Source organism: Vicugna pacos, chromosome 30, assembly GCF_048564905.1.
Source record: "Vicugna pacos chromosome 30, VicPac4, whole genome shotgun sequence".
Classification (NCBI taxonomy): domain Eukaryota; kingdom Metazoa; phylum Chordata; class Mammalia; order Artiodactyla; family Camelidae; genus Vicugna; species Vicugna pacos.
Window position 1 is genome coordinate 31,588,860 of NC_133016.1, and position 16,128 is coordinate 31,604,987.

Sequence of the window (16,128 nt, forward strand, 5' to 3'; positions counted from 1 at the left end):
AGAATTTCAGTTAAGTATACTTGGAATTTAAAAGTTTATTTAAGTCCGAAGTAAAATGGATGATTCCTCCGCAAGACAGAATGCTATACTTGTCATTAAAAATCATGCCAGGGGAGATAGAATATTGTAGAAAAACGTGTAATAAGCTGAATGGAAAACGGAGGTCTCCACATAGTAATCAGGCATAGAGTGCTCGCTGGTTTTTATGACAGAGGTATTATACATTGATGAAAAGAACAGAAAATAGATGTTAAACTGTTAATTATTATCTCTGAGTAGTGGGACCAGGATAGACACTTTTGCCCCTTTTTTCAGACTTTTATATTAAATACACATTATTTTTCATCTGAAAAAAGCATTTTTAGATGTCTAGTAAAACACATTGATAAACATGCACGAGTACTTACGGAAACAAATAACTAGGAGACACCACAGCAGCGTCACACAATGTAGGACGAGCGATCCTGAATAACACCACGCAGTTACATAAGGACCCACAAAGTGAGAGCACCTGCTGTAACAGGGCGTGGCCCCCTTCTAGTTGTCAGTTGTGTCTTCAGGGCTGAGGCAGTTCTGAGCACGGCCAGTGTCAGTGCTGGTATCTGGATGGATGCCACTGGAGGTGAGGGCACCTTCAAGCCGAGAGGAAGAACAGAAATCATCCTCTGCTTTTCCTGTCTTGTTTCTTTGTTACTTTAAAAGAGAGGCTTAAATAAGATAAAGAATCTTCCCTACTGAAATTTCAGTAATGAAACAGTTTTTAAACTGTCTTTTCAACAAAGCATCATATTTATTAAATGTTAATTAACTCAGTTAATTAACTACCTGTTGAAACCCATTAAAGAACATGAAATGCACTATGTAAAACCACCGCGCCTGCAGTGACTAGCTCAGCTGTCTTGACGGCAGTGCAGGCATCCCCCATCATCCCGTGGCCCTGAGCTCCTGATGCTGGTAAGAGAGCACGCTGCCTCCTCAGATGGAGAGAAACGGTGAAAGCATTTTCTGAAATCTACAGCACTGACAAAACATAACTGACAAATCCCAGGCTCCTTGGAGGCTGTCATTTTCTGCTTCTGGCCAACACCCGTCAATGAGCAGAACCACCCCATTCCTGAGCCATGGGACTCACGTGGGAAGCAGTTTTGGAGAAATTTCCAGGTATAGAATGTAACCAACTATACATAGAACTCTCACAAAAGAAAAGATGCAATACTCTGGTATTGGAACACACTCAAAATATTCTCCTAAGCCTTAGTAGATGGAAAGGCTGGGCTTCTCCTCAGCCACTTATTAATTTCACAGCCAGTGAGCATCTCCCACAAACCCTGTTTCCCTGTGTCTTCTGGGAGCCTGAGGCACACTGCTGCTGTCAATCTTATAAGTCACAGGGCAGAGGCGAGTGTCTCATGCCTGCAACCCTCACACAGGCTCGCCTCCTAGCCTCACTGTCTGAACTTGGCCACATTTTTTCACCTGTTTATTTTGGTATCTGTTTTTCTGTAAGCTGCCTGAAATGCGTTTTGGAACAAGTCAGAAGAATCAGTGGGTAGGTAAATGGACTGAAGGAAAGGTCAACAGAAAGAAGAAAGGAAAGGGGAACAAAGAAAATTTCCTATGCAAAACCCTCTTCTAGTCAGGGAAGGAAACCACCACGGAGAATTGTGAAGAGGCAGGTAGCTTAGGACTGTTTCCTGGATTCCATGAAAAGTCACACCAAGAGATGAGAGGGTAGAATTATAAATAATAAAAGAAAAATAGCATGCATGGTTGAAAAATATATCTACAATATGTACTTTATAATGAATAGATTAAAATCAGCAGAGCCCAATAACACAATCATTGGGTATTCACAGAAATGGGAATCCCATATCCAAACCACAAGGCATCCCTTTGGAGCAGAGAGTCAACACAGGACGGTCACAAAGCCGTCACCACAAAAGCTATGCTATCCTGCACTTACGAGGAACGAGCAGGTGTGCTCGGGCTGCCAACGCGCGTTATTTATCCCACACAGCACCTCTACGGGGGTGGGGGGGACGCCTAGCGGGCCCCGTCTCTGCAGGACAGAAAACAAGTCCGTGAGAGGCTAAGCCGACCTACCAGTTCTCCATCTCACAGGACTGGTCAATTCAGAGCAGGACTAGAACTCGGACCCACATTTGTATCCACAGTACTACCGTACATTATGTCCTTTTTGTGTGTATAATACATTTGTTTCTGGCACGAAAGGATATGTAATAAATGTTCGGTTGTTTTGTCTATCTCATTAGCTCACAATCATTATATTTTTGAACTGTACTCTTTTCCCCTGGAGAAAGAACGGAAAGAGCACGTGTCAGAATGAGTTTGGGCTCCATTCTTTATCTGTTACCTCATCTCATCCAAGTCCCCAACCTTGGAGAAGGAGCAAGTATTCTCTTCATTTTAAAGAGAGGGCTCCAGTGATGGTGACATACTCAACTCGAAAATGAAGGCTGGGGAAAGGCACATGCAGCAACCAGAGCAGTATCATCTGTAGGAAGGCAAAAAGAGCTCAGGGGAGGGCTCAGGGGGTCAGGTTTATTTAATTTCATTCGATAAAAGAATACCAAATTCTAAAAATACTAGCATGCAATGTATTTGCTCTTTCTTGATATCTAAATATTTCCACAGCCCACATGTAACATTATCGTGAACTAGTGAAAGGAAGAGTCCTCAGGCAGGGAAAATCAATGCCACAGGCAGGCTGAAACCCAGGCTGGAGGAAAGGAAGATAAAGGGCATAGATAAGAAGAGGGGAAATTTTGGGAAAAAGACATCATCACAAGGACTCTCAAGCATCATCCAACAATCATATAATCATTCATTCAAGAGAGAGTTACTGACATCCTATTTTGTGCAAGATTTTACAGACGGCAAAGAAAGACCGCAGCGTCCATGGTGGCAGCAAGTGGTGGGACAATAATACAATTCTGATCCCGGTACCTTGCACACTTGTACTCAGTATAAAGGCAAAAAAATAAAGTAAAATAATACTATGTAAACTCTACGCATTTTTGAAACAAAATTAAAGAAGACCTAAATACCTGCACAGACACACCACACACATTCATGGATCAAATGACAGAGCTCTTGGCATGGCAGTGCTCCCCAGAACGATCCGTATACTCAACGTGGTCTCGACCACAATCCCAGCGGGCTCCTCTGCAGTAAATGACTAGCTGCTGCTACAATTCATATGGGAATTCGAGGGTCTCAGTAACAAAAACGTACTTGAAAAACAAGAACAATGTGAGAGGACTTGTAATTCTCAATTTCAAACCTTACAACTGTATCTCCAGGTGAGATTAGAGGCCATTTTTAAGTTATTACTGTGTTTATCCTTATTTTCTAAATTCTGTACCATGAATATACCTGTTAGAATAAGAAAAATAAAAAGTAAGATATATTTTAAAACATACACAACAATTGATTCATTGGGAAAAAAATTATTTTAACTATAAAGAGGTAAATAAATATCAAGTGAAAAAGGACTACTTAAAAACTAGTGTGCATATATAATTTTCATAATTTGAAAACTGAAAAGCACAAACACATCAAGTTTCTAGGGAGACCAGTGAAACATACTAATAGTTATTTTCAAAAATTCTAATTGAACAATGAAATCTCAAGAAAGGCAAAATCCTAATTGGCAGCCAACTGCAAACACATGGAGAGCAAAGGCCTAGAAATCACAGCTCCTTTAACTCTGCTACTAACTGAATAGGAGAGGAAATTCCTCACTGAGGGGACAGTGGAATCCCATGCATAAGGCAGGATACACAGTACAAACTGCTGTATTAGGGGAGTGTATTTCTTAGGAGAATTCTAAAGTTACAACATTGCTTAAAAACTTTAAAAACACTGTCAGACAGATTAAAACACACAATCATATATATTACATACAAACATATGAAGCCTTCTCTCATGTTGCATAGAAATACAAACATATTTGTTCATTTATAGGCACTGATTAATTTATCCCAGTTGGAATATTTCAACTAAAACAAATAATCAATACTACATTCCTCTTGTCAAATCTACTTGATAAGTTATTCTGCTATATAACCACAAAATGTCTAAGATAGATCTAAAATTATTGAAAAAGATCTTTGTATGGTTCCTTGAATTCTTCTCAAAATTCCAAGCTTAATTTTAAAATAGATCTGAGCAGTATTTCTATATTATCTATTCCCTTATAAAATAAACAACACAGTCTATTGTCAAAATTCTGTCCTTACAATGATTCACGAGCACCGTATCCTCACAAAATTGCTGGACTGAAATGCACTATCCAGACACTGTGACCGAACCAATGAAACACAAGGAAGACAGTGACCCTATTCTGGAGGGCTTATAATCTGTGTCAACACCGGGGCTTTTATTTGATTGGTTTGATTGGGTAGCAAAATAAAATCAATCAAATACTTCCTTCTTTGAGCATTCTGTAAGTCATGACTGTTTTTAGTGTCATGAGCAGGAAAGACTTGAGCATGACTTGATTAGATCAACTAGCAACAATCATCACTGGAGAGTGAATAATAAAGAAGTTAACTGATAGCAATGCTTCTGCCTACATGAGACCTAAAATAAACCTACACTGGTTTCCGAAAGGAAAATGAGGAGATGAGGTCCCCAATGAGAAAACAAACTAACAAGAAATCAAAAAAGGAAAGACGTTTTCATTCACGATTCCAGGCAGTAGTGGAGCATGGTGGTGAAGAGCACAGTTGCTGGGGACAAACATGAGGGTCTGAACTCCCACAGCACTGGGTAGCTGTGACACTGATATTTCAGTGAAATTTTCTGCATCTCAGTCTTCTATCCATAGACTGGGGAGAACAACCACACCCATCTCCTAGAACGGTCCTACGAATTAAGTCATTTTAGATATACAAGTTTAAATAAAATAATTCAGATTTTAAATAATACCCCAAAAGCACAAGGAACAAAGAAAACAGAGATAAATTGGAGTTCATCAAAATTTAGAACTTTGCTTCAAAGGGCACCATCCAGAAAGTGAAAAAACAACACACAGGAGAAAACTTTTTGAAATCATTTATCTGATTAGGAATTTGTATCTCCAAATGTAAGGAAAAAAAAAAAACTCCTACAACTCAACACTAAAAAGGCAACTCAATTCAAAGGTGAATAAAGGATCTGAAAAGGTATTTTTCAAGGAAAATATACAAATGTTCAATAAGCACAATGAAACGATATTCAATATCATTAGCTGTAAAGGAAATGAAGTCAAAACCACTAGGAGAAACCGCTTCACACTCACTACAATAGGTTATAATAAAAAAAGTATAACAAGCACCAATGAGGACACAGAGGAAGCGGAACGCGCAGCCCTTGCTGGTGAGGATGTAACACAGCGTGGCCAGTTTAGAAAACAGCCTGGCAGGTCCTCAGAGAGTTGAACATTTGGTTTCTGAATGAACCAGAATTCTGATGTCTGGGCACACACGTAAGAGAACTGAAAACAAATGTCGACATAAAAACTCCTAAAGGAATTTTAACGGCAACACTACTCATCACAGCCAAAAAGCAGCAACAACCCAAATACCTATCACGTGATGAATGGGTAAACAGTGGTGCCCAGCCATACAGTGGAATATTATTCAGCAATAGCGAAGCATAGAGCACTGACCCAGGCCACAACCTGGACAAACATTGAAAACGCTACTCAGTGTGAAAGAAGTCAGTCACAATAGACGGCTCCACTTACAAGAAGTGACTCGATTTACATGAAATGTCCAGCTCAGGCAAACCCACAGAGAGAGAAGAGTGGCTCCTTGGGGCTGGGGGAGGATGGGGAAGATGGGAATGTCTGCTTATGCATACGGGGCTTCCTGTTGGGGAGATGAAAATGTTCTAAGATTGACTGCGATACACAATTCTGGGCATAGAGTAAAAACCGCTGTACATTTTAATGGGTGAATTGTATTAAAACTGTTAAGAAAAAAAGCACCTCGGGCCAGTACCTTCCATAGTAAATGCAAATTGCTAACTTTTGTTAGAGGAAGAAGAAACTGTCCTCAGCATGATAGCAGGAGATCAGCAAATGTGAGTTAACCGGAGTTGGACAAGAGCATTTCACTTGAAACAGTAGCTGAGTGTACATGAAATATTCAGAAATACGAAAATCAGTTTGACATTACGAAGAAACATTCTGCTTCAAATGCAGATCAAGTATTGGGCAAGCCCAGCAGCTACAAAAGTACAGAGAAGAAACTTGGTTCTTAAAACAAGCACCAGAGCCATCAAGGAAATCGTGGTGAGGAAAGCAGGTGGCCGAAAATCTGGAACAGTTTGCTACAAATAATTTCTCCACTGAAAATTTAAAAATAAAATGAAACTGATGAAATGCTCTGTTGACCTCACGTGAATGGGCTTCCTCTGGTGCTAGACTCTTCTGTAACCCCGATTGAAAGACTCAGGAAAATCAGCATGGCTCCTGGGAGTCCCCAAAGGACTGCCCATCAGCACGCTGACCACCATCAAATCTGCCAGCGTTGTATTACAGAGAAGAGACCAACTTCTGAAAGGCACAGGAAATGTTGAAAAGGGAAGAAAAGGCTGCAGTCAGTCCTGGGACAGAGGCCCTCTGAGCAGAGGCCAGAAGGCTGAAGGTGAACTGCAGTGGCCCTGGGGCAGGAAGGGACCACGAGGGAACAGATCTCAATTCTCTTCTCTGTCTTCATCTGGTAGGAGAGATAAAGCCTGCATCGTTCTCACCTGGAACTGTGGGTTCTGGCTGGCAGAAGTCTTACCGATATGGAATGATTATTCAAGACTCTGTGGAAAAAGTCAAGAAATCGAGAGGGAGTAGGGAGTCAACTCCAAGAGACTCTCAAATGCTCCCATATTTATTGTGTATAATCAAAGGAAAATTCATTAGCAGTTGTGTGATAGTAAGGAGGAACTTCGGGAAAGACAGGGTGAGGCAGAGATTGTAGAATACACAATGAGTACAAAGGATTAGTTTAATTTTAAGGAAGTAATGGGGTGAAGGGAACAAGATACATTTTTAGATATGTGAATTACAAAGCAGACCACCAGACCAGCCAGGTCCTTGTTTTGGGGATAATTGACTTTCTAACAGCACACAAGCCCAGCATTTATAGCTGAGGGCCTCGGTCCTTGCTTTGCAACCAGCAGAGTGCTATCTAAAACCTCAGCTATTCAAGCAAAGCATTGTCTCTGCTTTTTAAGGCAAGGAGACTGGAGTGAGGATGCACAGGTACTTGCTTACTAAGCAGTTTCTAAGCATACTTTTCTCTTCTTAAAGTTCACAGGCGGCTGGGGTGTGTTACAATTTGTTAACGCAATCATGGGCTCTCACATGGAACCATTATGGAGGACAGCCTAGGATGACAAATCCTGGCTGTCAGTCTTTTTCTGCCAGCTGCAGCCACTCTAGCAGGGACTAGACACATCCGTGAATAACGATCCTACATAACCACCCACACTCTTAACTCCTGGTGCTTGAAACTTAATAGTAGCTCTACACAACTTACCGAAGAAAAGTTTCAGAAATGAAAGTTATTATAATCCCATTATATCTCATCATATTACTGATTTTTCTGATTGCTCTAAGCTGTTTCTACTTAGTAAAGCACCTAATTCTGCAGGTGAATTCAGTAATTCCCATTGGGCAAATCTAGCCAGCTTGGGCTCGCTAACTCCTATTAGTCAAATTCCGATAAACGTAATTGATTTCTTTGTTTATCAATTTCAGCCGGGAGGAGAGGAAGTGTCACTCTCTTCCTCAGCCCACCCTCAACTCTTTTCTCATCAACTCAGGCCTCCTGAAAACATAACAAAGAATTTTTTTCCCTTCTACTCTTTCCACAAACCCAACAGGAAACATTAGCTTGGAGAAATAATTAAACACAAATGTTAAAACAAAAATCTATAAACATGAAGCAACCCCATCTCCGAATCATGATACACAATGACATGAGAGTAAGTGTGTCAGGCACAAAGCATGCGGGAGCCTGACCACCTGATTTCTATTCTTCAAAGGAAGGAAGGTTTCGTATTTTTTATTATAATTCTTTGTCATTGCTTCTGATTATGCCAAAAAATAGTTTATGAAATAATTATGCACTGCAATAACAGACATTTATTGTATAAATTAAAGAAGGCATTCAGAGGGGTAGGAAAACCCACCTCTGTAAAAAATGCAAAATTTCTTCCCTTAAGAACACGTATACAAAATACAACAGAGAATTCAAATTCTTGTGGAGAGGAGCAAAAGTCACAGGACCAAAGCAAAGTCATTATAATGAGTCAATTCAAAATTCACTGGACAAACATGCTCAATGCATTCAAATAATATTAAAGGCACACTGCTAACCATTCACTTAATGATCTGCAGGCTAGAGGAAGAATTTCCCTCTTTAACAGACAAAAGAAATCAATACGTTGCCCCAACAAACAAGGACCAAATAACAATCAGGTTTTTAACAGTTCTGATAAATCAGCATGTTCTAAAGATCAAAATCCAGAAATTTTAAACATTCATTCAAACCACAATGAAACAAGCCCTTAAAAAAAAAGCCATAGAAACTAAGCACATAGATCATGTACATAGATCAATGAGAATTTCTTGTGCTGCTGGAAGAAAGAACAGGCAATAGCCTTTTACTTGAAAAATAAAACTACTTTTAAAGATAACTGCTAAAACACATTTCATCATTCATGTTGCCTTGAAAAATCTGAGGCACTTGTATCTGATCAGAAAAGCAATTCTGAGTAATACTAGGTTACAATTCAGTACCAATTTGCTTTAGAAGAAAAGAGAAATGAAAAGATACTGTTTCTCATATCCTGCACAAAGTGTGTAATGCCTCCTTGACTCTTTCTCCTCCCATTTTCTAAGCTCATTCTCCCCAAACATTCTGAAACAAGTATGAGAAGCTCTTATTCCCAACAATATGCCAAATGACAAACAATATCAATTTATTTGTGTATATATATGCCTAAACCTTGAACTGAAGGAGAAAGGTATCCGAAGCCTATATGGAACTTATTTCTACCTTCCTGAAATCACACACACAAACGTTCACACAGACACAGACACTTACCCCTGGATTACTGGGCACTTCACAAGCTTAGTACTTACAACTTCTAGAAGATAACTTTTTAGTTAGTTTAAAATACAAAACTGTCAGCTTTTGAAAGACTTGATCATCTGCTAAGCCATCCAAATACCAAAGAGACCCAACTAGCCTTCTCTGTAGAATGTAATTTCCCTTGATGGCAAAACAGACCCTAAGAAGTACTGGATCAAAGATTCGTGTTTATCACTACCTATGATCGTTTTTAAGCACATTAACAGATTCAGAAATTATTTCTCAACAACAATTATTCTTATTAAAATAGCATACATGTTCAATTGTCTATACCGAGACTAGGTACCTTGATGGTGTTTAAGAGCTATTTTGTTTATTGCAATAGTTATTTTCAAGTGCAGACAAGGAGGGTGTGTATTACTCAGTTGTAAAACACCTGCTTAGCATGCACAATGTCCTGGCTTCATTCTGCATTACCTCCAAAAAATAAATAAAAATAAGTGCATATTTAAAAATAATAAAGTTATAAAAAATGCAGACTAAAAACCACTGCAATCTATGGGCTACAATTATACAAAAAAAGTGTTTGTATCAAATATTGACTATATGCCAATCACAGAGACAACCACATATCACACCTGACCACCATCACGTGTGATTCTCAGCAACCCTACTAAGTAGACACGGATGAGGAACCCGGCTCCGTGGATGAGGAGACGGAGCTCGGAGGAGCCGGGGACGCTGACCGTCCTGCTCCCCGTGACACCGCGTCAGCCCAGGGCAAGCACTGACAGAGCTGCTCTGAGGGGACACCAAGCTGCACGGAAGTTTGGGGCACTGGGGAGCCCCAGAAAACACTAAAAATTGTTCAGTGGAAAACCAGCTCAAATATATTACACTGTGCCGCATCCTTTAAAAAGGGAAAATGACTGAGACCTTTTTGATGCCTCCGTGTCCTTTCTGCCATCATCAATTATTTGCCCTCTCAGCATCACAAGTGATGAACTGGACCCCATATGAAGTGCACTCAGATAGAAGAGCTTTTAAAGTTATTTTATGAAGTTTGTAAGACTCTGTCTATGCCCCACACAGGCGGTCATCCAGCACTTCTCACCTGTGTGGACGTAAGACCTGAAATCACTCCTTTCTGCTTTTTAAAATCCCTTCATCTAATCGAGAGTTTTCAACAGCAAAGAAGCAGCTCAACCACAGACAGTGGACAGCTTTTCACCAAACGGACTCGAACATCCCATCAGACAACCTGGAAGCCCTTTTCTTCTATTAAACCCACTTCTAGGTACTTCATCATTTTCTGATTGGTGGACTTGGCCTCTGACTGGCTTACTCAGAGAGCTCCCAGCCTCACATCCGGGGGTGGGAGAGGACCCCGCTGTTGGGGGAAATCAGTGCGGTTGGTGGAAATCTTCCAGCCAGGTCTGCTCGAGTTGAAGAGACACACATGCTCAGAAATTATACCGTCAGCACCCCTGGGCTCCCATGGACTGATTTCACATTAACCAAACCCATTACACACTGATGAAAGAAAACCAGAAACTTAAATTACTAATGTAACAGAAGATGTGAAACTATGAACCAGACTGAAATATCAGAGTTCAACCATGAGTACATTTTCTCCTCCACTGCCCAATCACGGGCAGGCAGTCACATGGCAAACATGGACAGAAGCAGAGCAGGAAGGGATTCTAGATTAACTCAATGGACTAGATTTCTGTTATAAGAACTGATATACTGCCTGGAAAACAATTAACGCTAATCACAGTGCACTTTCCGTGGACAGTGGCCAAGATACGACTATGAGCACCTGTGTAACTCTCCTTTCCCTGTCCTTTCTGGGCTAACTTATGCACAGGGGTACATAGATTCAGGGATACAGATAACGATAAACACCCAAAGCCCATCTCTGGTAGCCTCAAAACAAGACAGCCAGGGTTTGAATACCAGCTCTGCCACTTACTAGTTCTGTGACTTTGGCCAACTTACTTACCCTCTGTATGCCTCAATTTTCACATTGTAAACCTGGGACAACAATCAAATCTTCCTTACTCGCTTGTTGAGAAGATTGAAGGATTCATTTCTGTAAAACTCTCAGAAAAGAATGTGGCACACTTTTGGTGCTCAACAAATGTTAAATTAATATCAAAGTGATTTACCAGTCTCACTTCTAATCATTTATGTGTTTCCTGGTTAGTCTAAGTCACAAAGAAAATCCTTATTTCTACTTTTATAAACTCTTGGGGAGCACCTTTTTCTTCTATCTCACCACCTGTTAAAACCGCGTGAGGGGATGCCTCCTAACCACTCCTCTGGGCCATGGAGAGTGCTTCTCCCTTCACACCCCTGGCCCCTGGCCCACAGCTAGCCTTCATCACAGTAACAGAGTGAGGTGTGAGTCTGGGAAGACAAGCAGAGCATTTGAAACCCTTCCTTTCCCTCCAGTGTTTGTTACCATTGGGAAGCACCCGGGATGCTCAGTTCCATGGCAGTAAAGCCCTGTGCATGAAGGGGCAGGTCCTCTCAAGGGAAGGCTCGCTGTGGCCCAGAGATATCTGGGACAGCGTGAGTTTCTAATTCTGGGACACAGTGTCATGACATGCATTTCCCACAGCCCTGAAGTTCATGGAGAATGTGGCTTCATCAGTAACAAAGAAGACATTTATAGCATGCCTACTTTTTTGTGTCATCTCTCAGTTGGCTGCTGGAAACAACATGTGTATAAGTATTGGATCTCCTTAGGCCCCAACATATATGAAGTAACAAATAATTCTGTGGCTTAACGTTGGCTCAGGACGACTGTGTAACATTTCTTACTCTGCTGATGCTTAATTATGGGTATAGGAACTATGGAACCTCCTCAAATATCTCTCATCATAAAACCAGCTTTTCTTATTTTCCTGTTTCTTAGTAATTGCCAAAGACTCTCAAATGATGGCTTCACACAAAACAGCAGCTAAAGTTTTTGAGCCCTCTTGACATACCAACTGTGGTAAACACTTTACAAAATTTCTAATTCTCACAATTCTACAAAGCAGATACGAATGTCCCCATCTCACAGATGAGGGAAAATCTCAAAACGAACTGACTCAGGCTCATGTGGCTCAGTGGCAGCGCGTGCACGCAAACCCAAGTCAAAAACTACACCCCTTCGTAAATGCACCAAATCTCCTACCACCAATTAACACACAGGGGCGGAGTCAATACTCAGGGAACTCAGTACACTTTTCAGCTTTAAGGTGCTCCAGAGGCCACTTCTAGCTGTTTTACAAAATCCCAGCTCACTGGTTTCTAACACTGGAAGACAAGACGAATTTTGCCATTGTTTGCAAAGCAAGTCTGAAATGTTCACAGTGACATGACAGAATAAAACTAAGATATAAGCAGAATAATTTTTCCAGGTAGACAGACATAATGGACATTGGGCTATTCTGAAACATTAAGCAAAGAAATCAAAATAAAATAATGTTGTTTAAGCCTTCTTTTACAAACAGGAAAATCAAGACTGTAAGAAAGTGCAACAGCGCCACCTATGGCTACAAAGACCTTCCAGGTTGCCGGGAAAGATGCAACAAAAAAATTGCCTGTAGGATCAGAAACGAGAATCAGATAACTAAAAGCTTATGTAGCACATACTGCACTTTGCTTCCGGGGAAGAGAGGGGTATTCAGTATTTAATCTGATATTGCTAATACTCCTGAATATAAACAAAAGACATAGGCTCATGGAAACCCATCTTAGAAAAGGAAAGAATCCAGTCCAGCCACTTCATTTTACAGGAGGGGAAACTGAGACATGGGATCTGTCCTCCTGGCAATCGGCAGCAAAGCTCTCCTAGGCCTCATGTCTTGCACTGTAGCAAAAGCACTGTACTAGGCACTATATTCATAAGTCACGTTTGTATTTTTCCAACAGTAGGTTATCTAAGTATTTTGCAAAACACTTCTGAAAGAGCCAGGATATCATACAAGTTTATTGAAATACAGAAACATTTATTTGCATAATAAAACAGCATGAGCTTTATTCTCTCTATTAGAAAAGTGACATGTCAAATCAATATTTTGATATTTTAAACCTGTTAAGAGTGCAGGAAATAAAATCAAAATTTAATCGCAAAAGAGAGAAGCTTATTCCCTAAAAATGATCAATGTGGATTTTACTAAACTTAATGGATCTGGTCAGAATCCCACGAATTTAAATGTCTGAGTGGATGGTTACATGGCAACATAATTTCTCAGTTGTAACAATACATATTCTGTGTAATTAGTCTTCAAGGTCATCTGATTAAGGCAATTTAACTAGTCCCTGTCTCACTAGAATGATACAAATTTCATTAAAACTTCATACTACACTAAAAAAAACTGAATCCTTGTTACTTTAAACCATATTCAAATATATCATATATACATATTGAATATGCATCAGAAATAAGGAAAACTCTTTAGTATTCAGAGTTGATCCTTCTAAAATATCTGTCATTGTGACAGCACACTTTTATTAATCACCTCTTAGGTTCTTTGTATACAAGGCTCCTAACTCTCACAGTCAGACAATTTAAAAGATATTACTCAAATTTCACAAATGAGGAAATGTACTTAAGCCATGAAAACAATTTACATTTTCATCAACAGGAAAGAGAAGAGTAAAGATTTTACTTACAATATTCACTGACAATCTTTTCTTCCATATTAAGACTACATAAAGCAACTCAGTCTTTGTAAGTATTTCTGTCAATAAGGGCCACTAGAGAAAAACAAGTAACATCCTTAGCACTGGTTGGACTTTCAAAGCCCTCTTCTCTTTTGCACTATAAGTATTTTTAATGTTGGGTTTTTAGTGCTTACAGAGCACTAAAATAAAAAATAATTAACTTTTTATATAATTACCTGAGAACTAAACATTTGTGAAAATGTACAATTTTAATTTATGCCACTCTGTCTCACATTCTCAATGTTGTCTCTCCTTTGAAGTCCTCAACTGGCTAAGATAACTAAAATCGGCCATTTATGGAGCCACAGGAATAAGGGTAACCACTTAATGGGAGGCTGATTAGAGGAGCAGTTGAGAATGCATAGTGTGCAGCCTGGATTCCAGCACCGAGCTAGCCACCGCCAGCTGCGCGTGATTCGGGACAAACTGCTCCATCTCTCAATCCCTCAGCTGCAAAAAAGGAGACACTGATACCTACCGTCAAACACCTGCTATGAAGTAAAACACGAGGAAAGCATTTTAGACTTAGGTAGGTGTCCACTCAGAGCGAGTTTGGTCATTATGATGATGAGGATGGCTGTTAGTAAATTAAGCTAGGCCAAAAAGGAGAAATCACCTTAAAGGAGAAACATTTTATGTCAATGAGCATTTCTTTTTGGATGGATTGCAGAATATTCTATTGATTTTTTTAATAAAACAAGTTTTGTCCATTAATTATAGATTTACAGGTTCATGACAAGTCCCCAGAAAAAGAATTAGAGGCCTCTAACCTCTGAATACTAAGACAATAAAGTTTAAAAAACATTACGGGGGAGATTATACCTCATTTTGGAGAGTATGTGCTTAGCATGCATGAGGCCCTCAGATCAGTCCCCATTAACTCCATTTAAAAACTAAGTTTTTTAAGAAATGGAGAATTAAAGCAAAAAGATGGAGGATTACAGAATTTTTAGAGACTCATCTCAGATTTTAGATTGGGAAGAAACCATCCATTTCTCAGAAGAAATCTTGAGAACTATGTAACCTGGATCTGAGATGTCTAGTCTTCTAACATTATTCATGAATTCATATTATCAAGTCTTAAAACTACCTGATAACCCACAGTGGTGATACTGATCATAAAAGCTGCCAATGCGGATCTAGCTCCGGCTAGGACTGCTCTGTTCTGACATCTCTGCCCCTGAGGCCTCACCAGGCTGAGAGCACTAAATTCGGTCATTTATGAGCATCTCGTGTAAGTCCTCCATTTGCGTTTCTCACTCTCCCCTCACCACCCCCTCTGAGGGAAGCACTGTTATCATCTTCCCCACCCGCATACAAGGCCACTGAGGCACAGAGACTAAACCCGTTCCAGGTCACATTGGCATTGAAGGACGTCTGTATTTCTGCTGTTTTGCTTTTGACAAAGGAACCTGAGATATCAATTCAAGGGAGACTGTTAAATAATCAAGTCTGTCAGGTCTTCACCTCAAAGAGCAGATGCTATAAATTCCTGATGTAGGATGAGGCTGCCGCCACAAAATGACTCAGCTAGAAATTAATATCCAAGATGAAGCAGCGGATACACGTAAATATTCACGACTGTCAACTCCGCTCATGGGTCTGGGCCCTTCACTGTCTGAACGGGGGTGAAATCCCCACCCGTGTCCGGGAGGGAAGCGCGGCTCTTCCCGGTCTCACCCAGGATTCACGGGCTATTTCCCCCCACACACTGGCCTCAACGATTAAAAGCTGTCAAGATTTTTACACCATGCAAAACTAAAAGACATTTCTGCAGATGGAGCACTTCCTCAGGCTTAAATCTTTTTTGCCTACACTCAGCAAGGGGGAAAAATGAAACATGATTCTACAAAGTCTCTGGCCCTCAACATTCACAGGAGTAGAACGGCCACAGCACAAGATGACTCTTGACATGGCAGGATGAGAACAAATTAAAGCCGCCCTACAACAGGCACAACCAGACACAGCGCTCAGCAGTCTTCTGCACACTCACGGTTGTGCAGCCCTCACCACCATCTATTTCCAGAACACTTCATCACCCCAAAAGAATCCCCCTTTCACTAGCAGACACTCCCTAATCCCCCTCCACCAAGCCCCTTGCAACCATAACCTGCTCTCTGCCTCTGCATGTGCCTATTCTGGGCATTTCAGATCACTGAATTCAACAGTATGTGGCCGTTTGTGTCTGGTTCCTTTCACTTACCGTGCTGTTATCAAGGCTTGTCAATTTTAAAGTGGTATCAGCATCTCTCTCTTTTTTTTTTTTTTTGGAAAACGTTAAAGATTATTAGAAGGTGGTAAG

At 40.4% G+C, this 16,128-nt stretch overlaps 1 protein-coding gene across 2 annotated transcripts in view; it reads right to left on the reverse strand.

The window, feature by feature from the left end:
* Positions 1-369: 369 nt before the first annotated feature.
* The window catches only part of LOC140690350 (trafficking protein particle complex subunit 9-like), an 83,430-nt gene continuing 67,671 nt past the window's right edge, over positions 370-16,128 (reverse strand). The window contains exon 3 of one of the 2 annotated variants that reach the window (XR_012065612.1): positions 370-632. The gene's annotated coding sequence lies outside the window, so the exon portion shown is untranslated. The remainder of the gene's footprint in view (positions 633-16,128) is intronic. The other variant, XR_012065609.1, reaches the window with a different exon arrangement.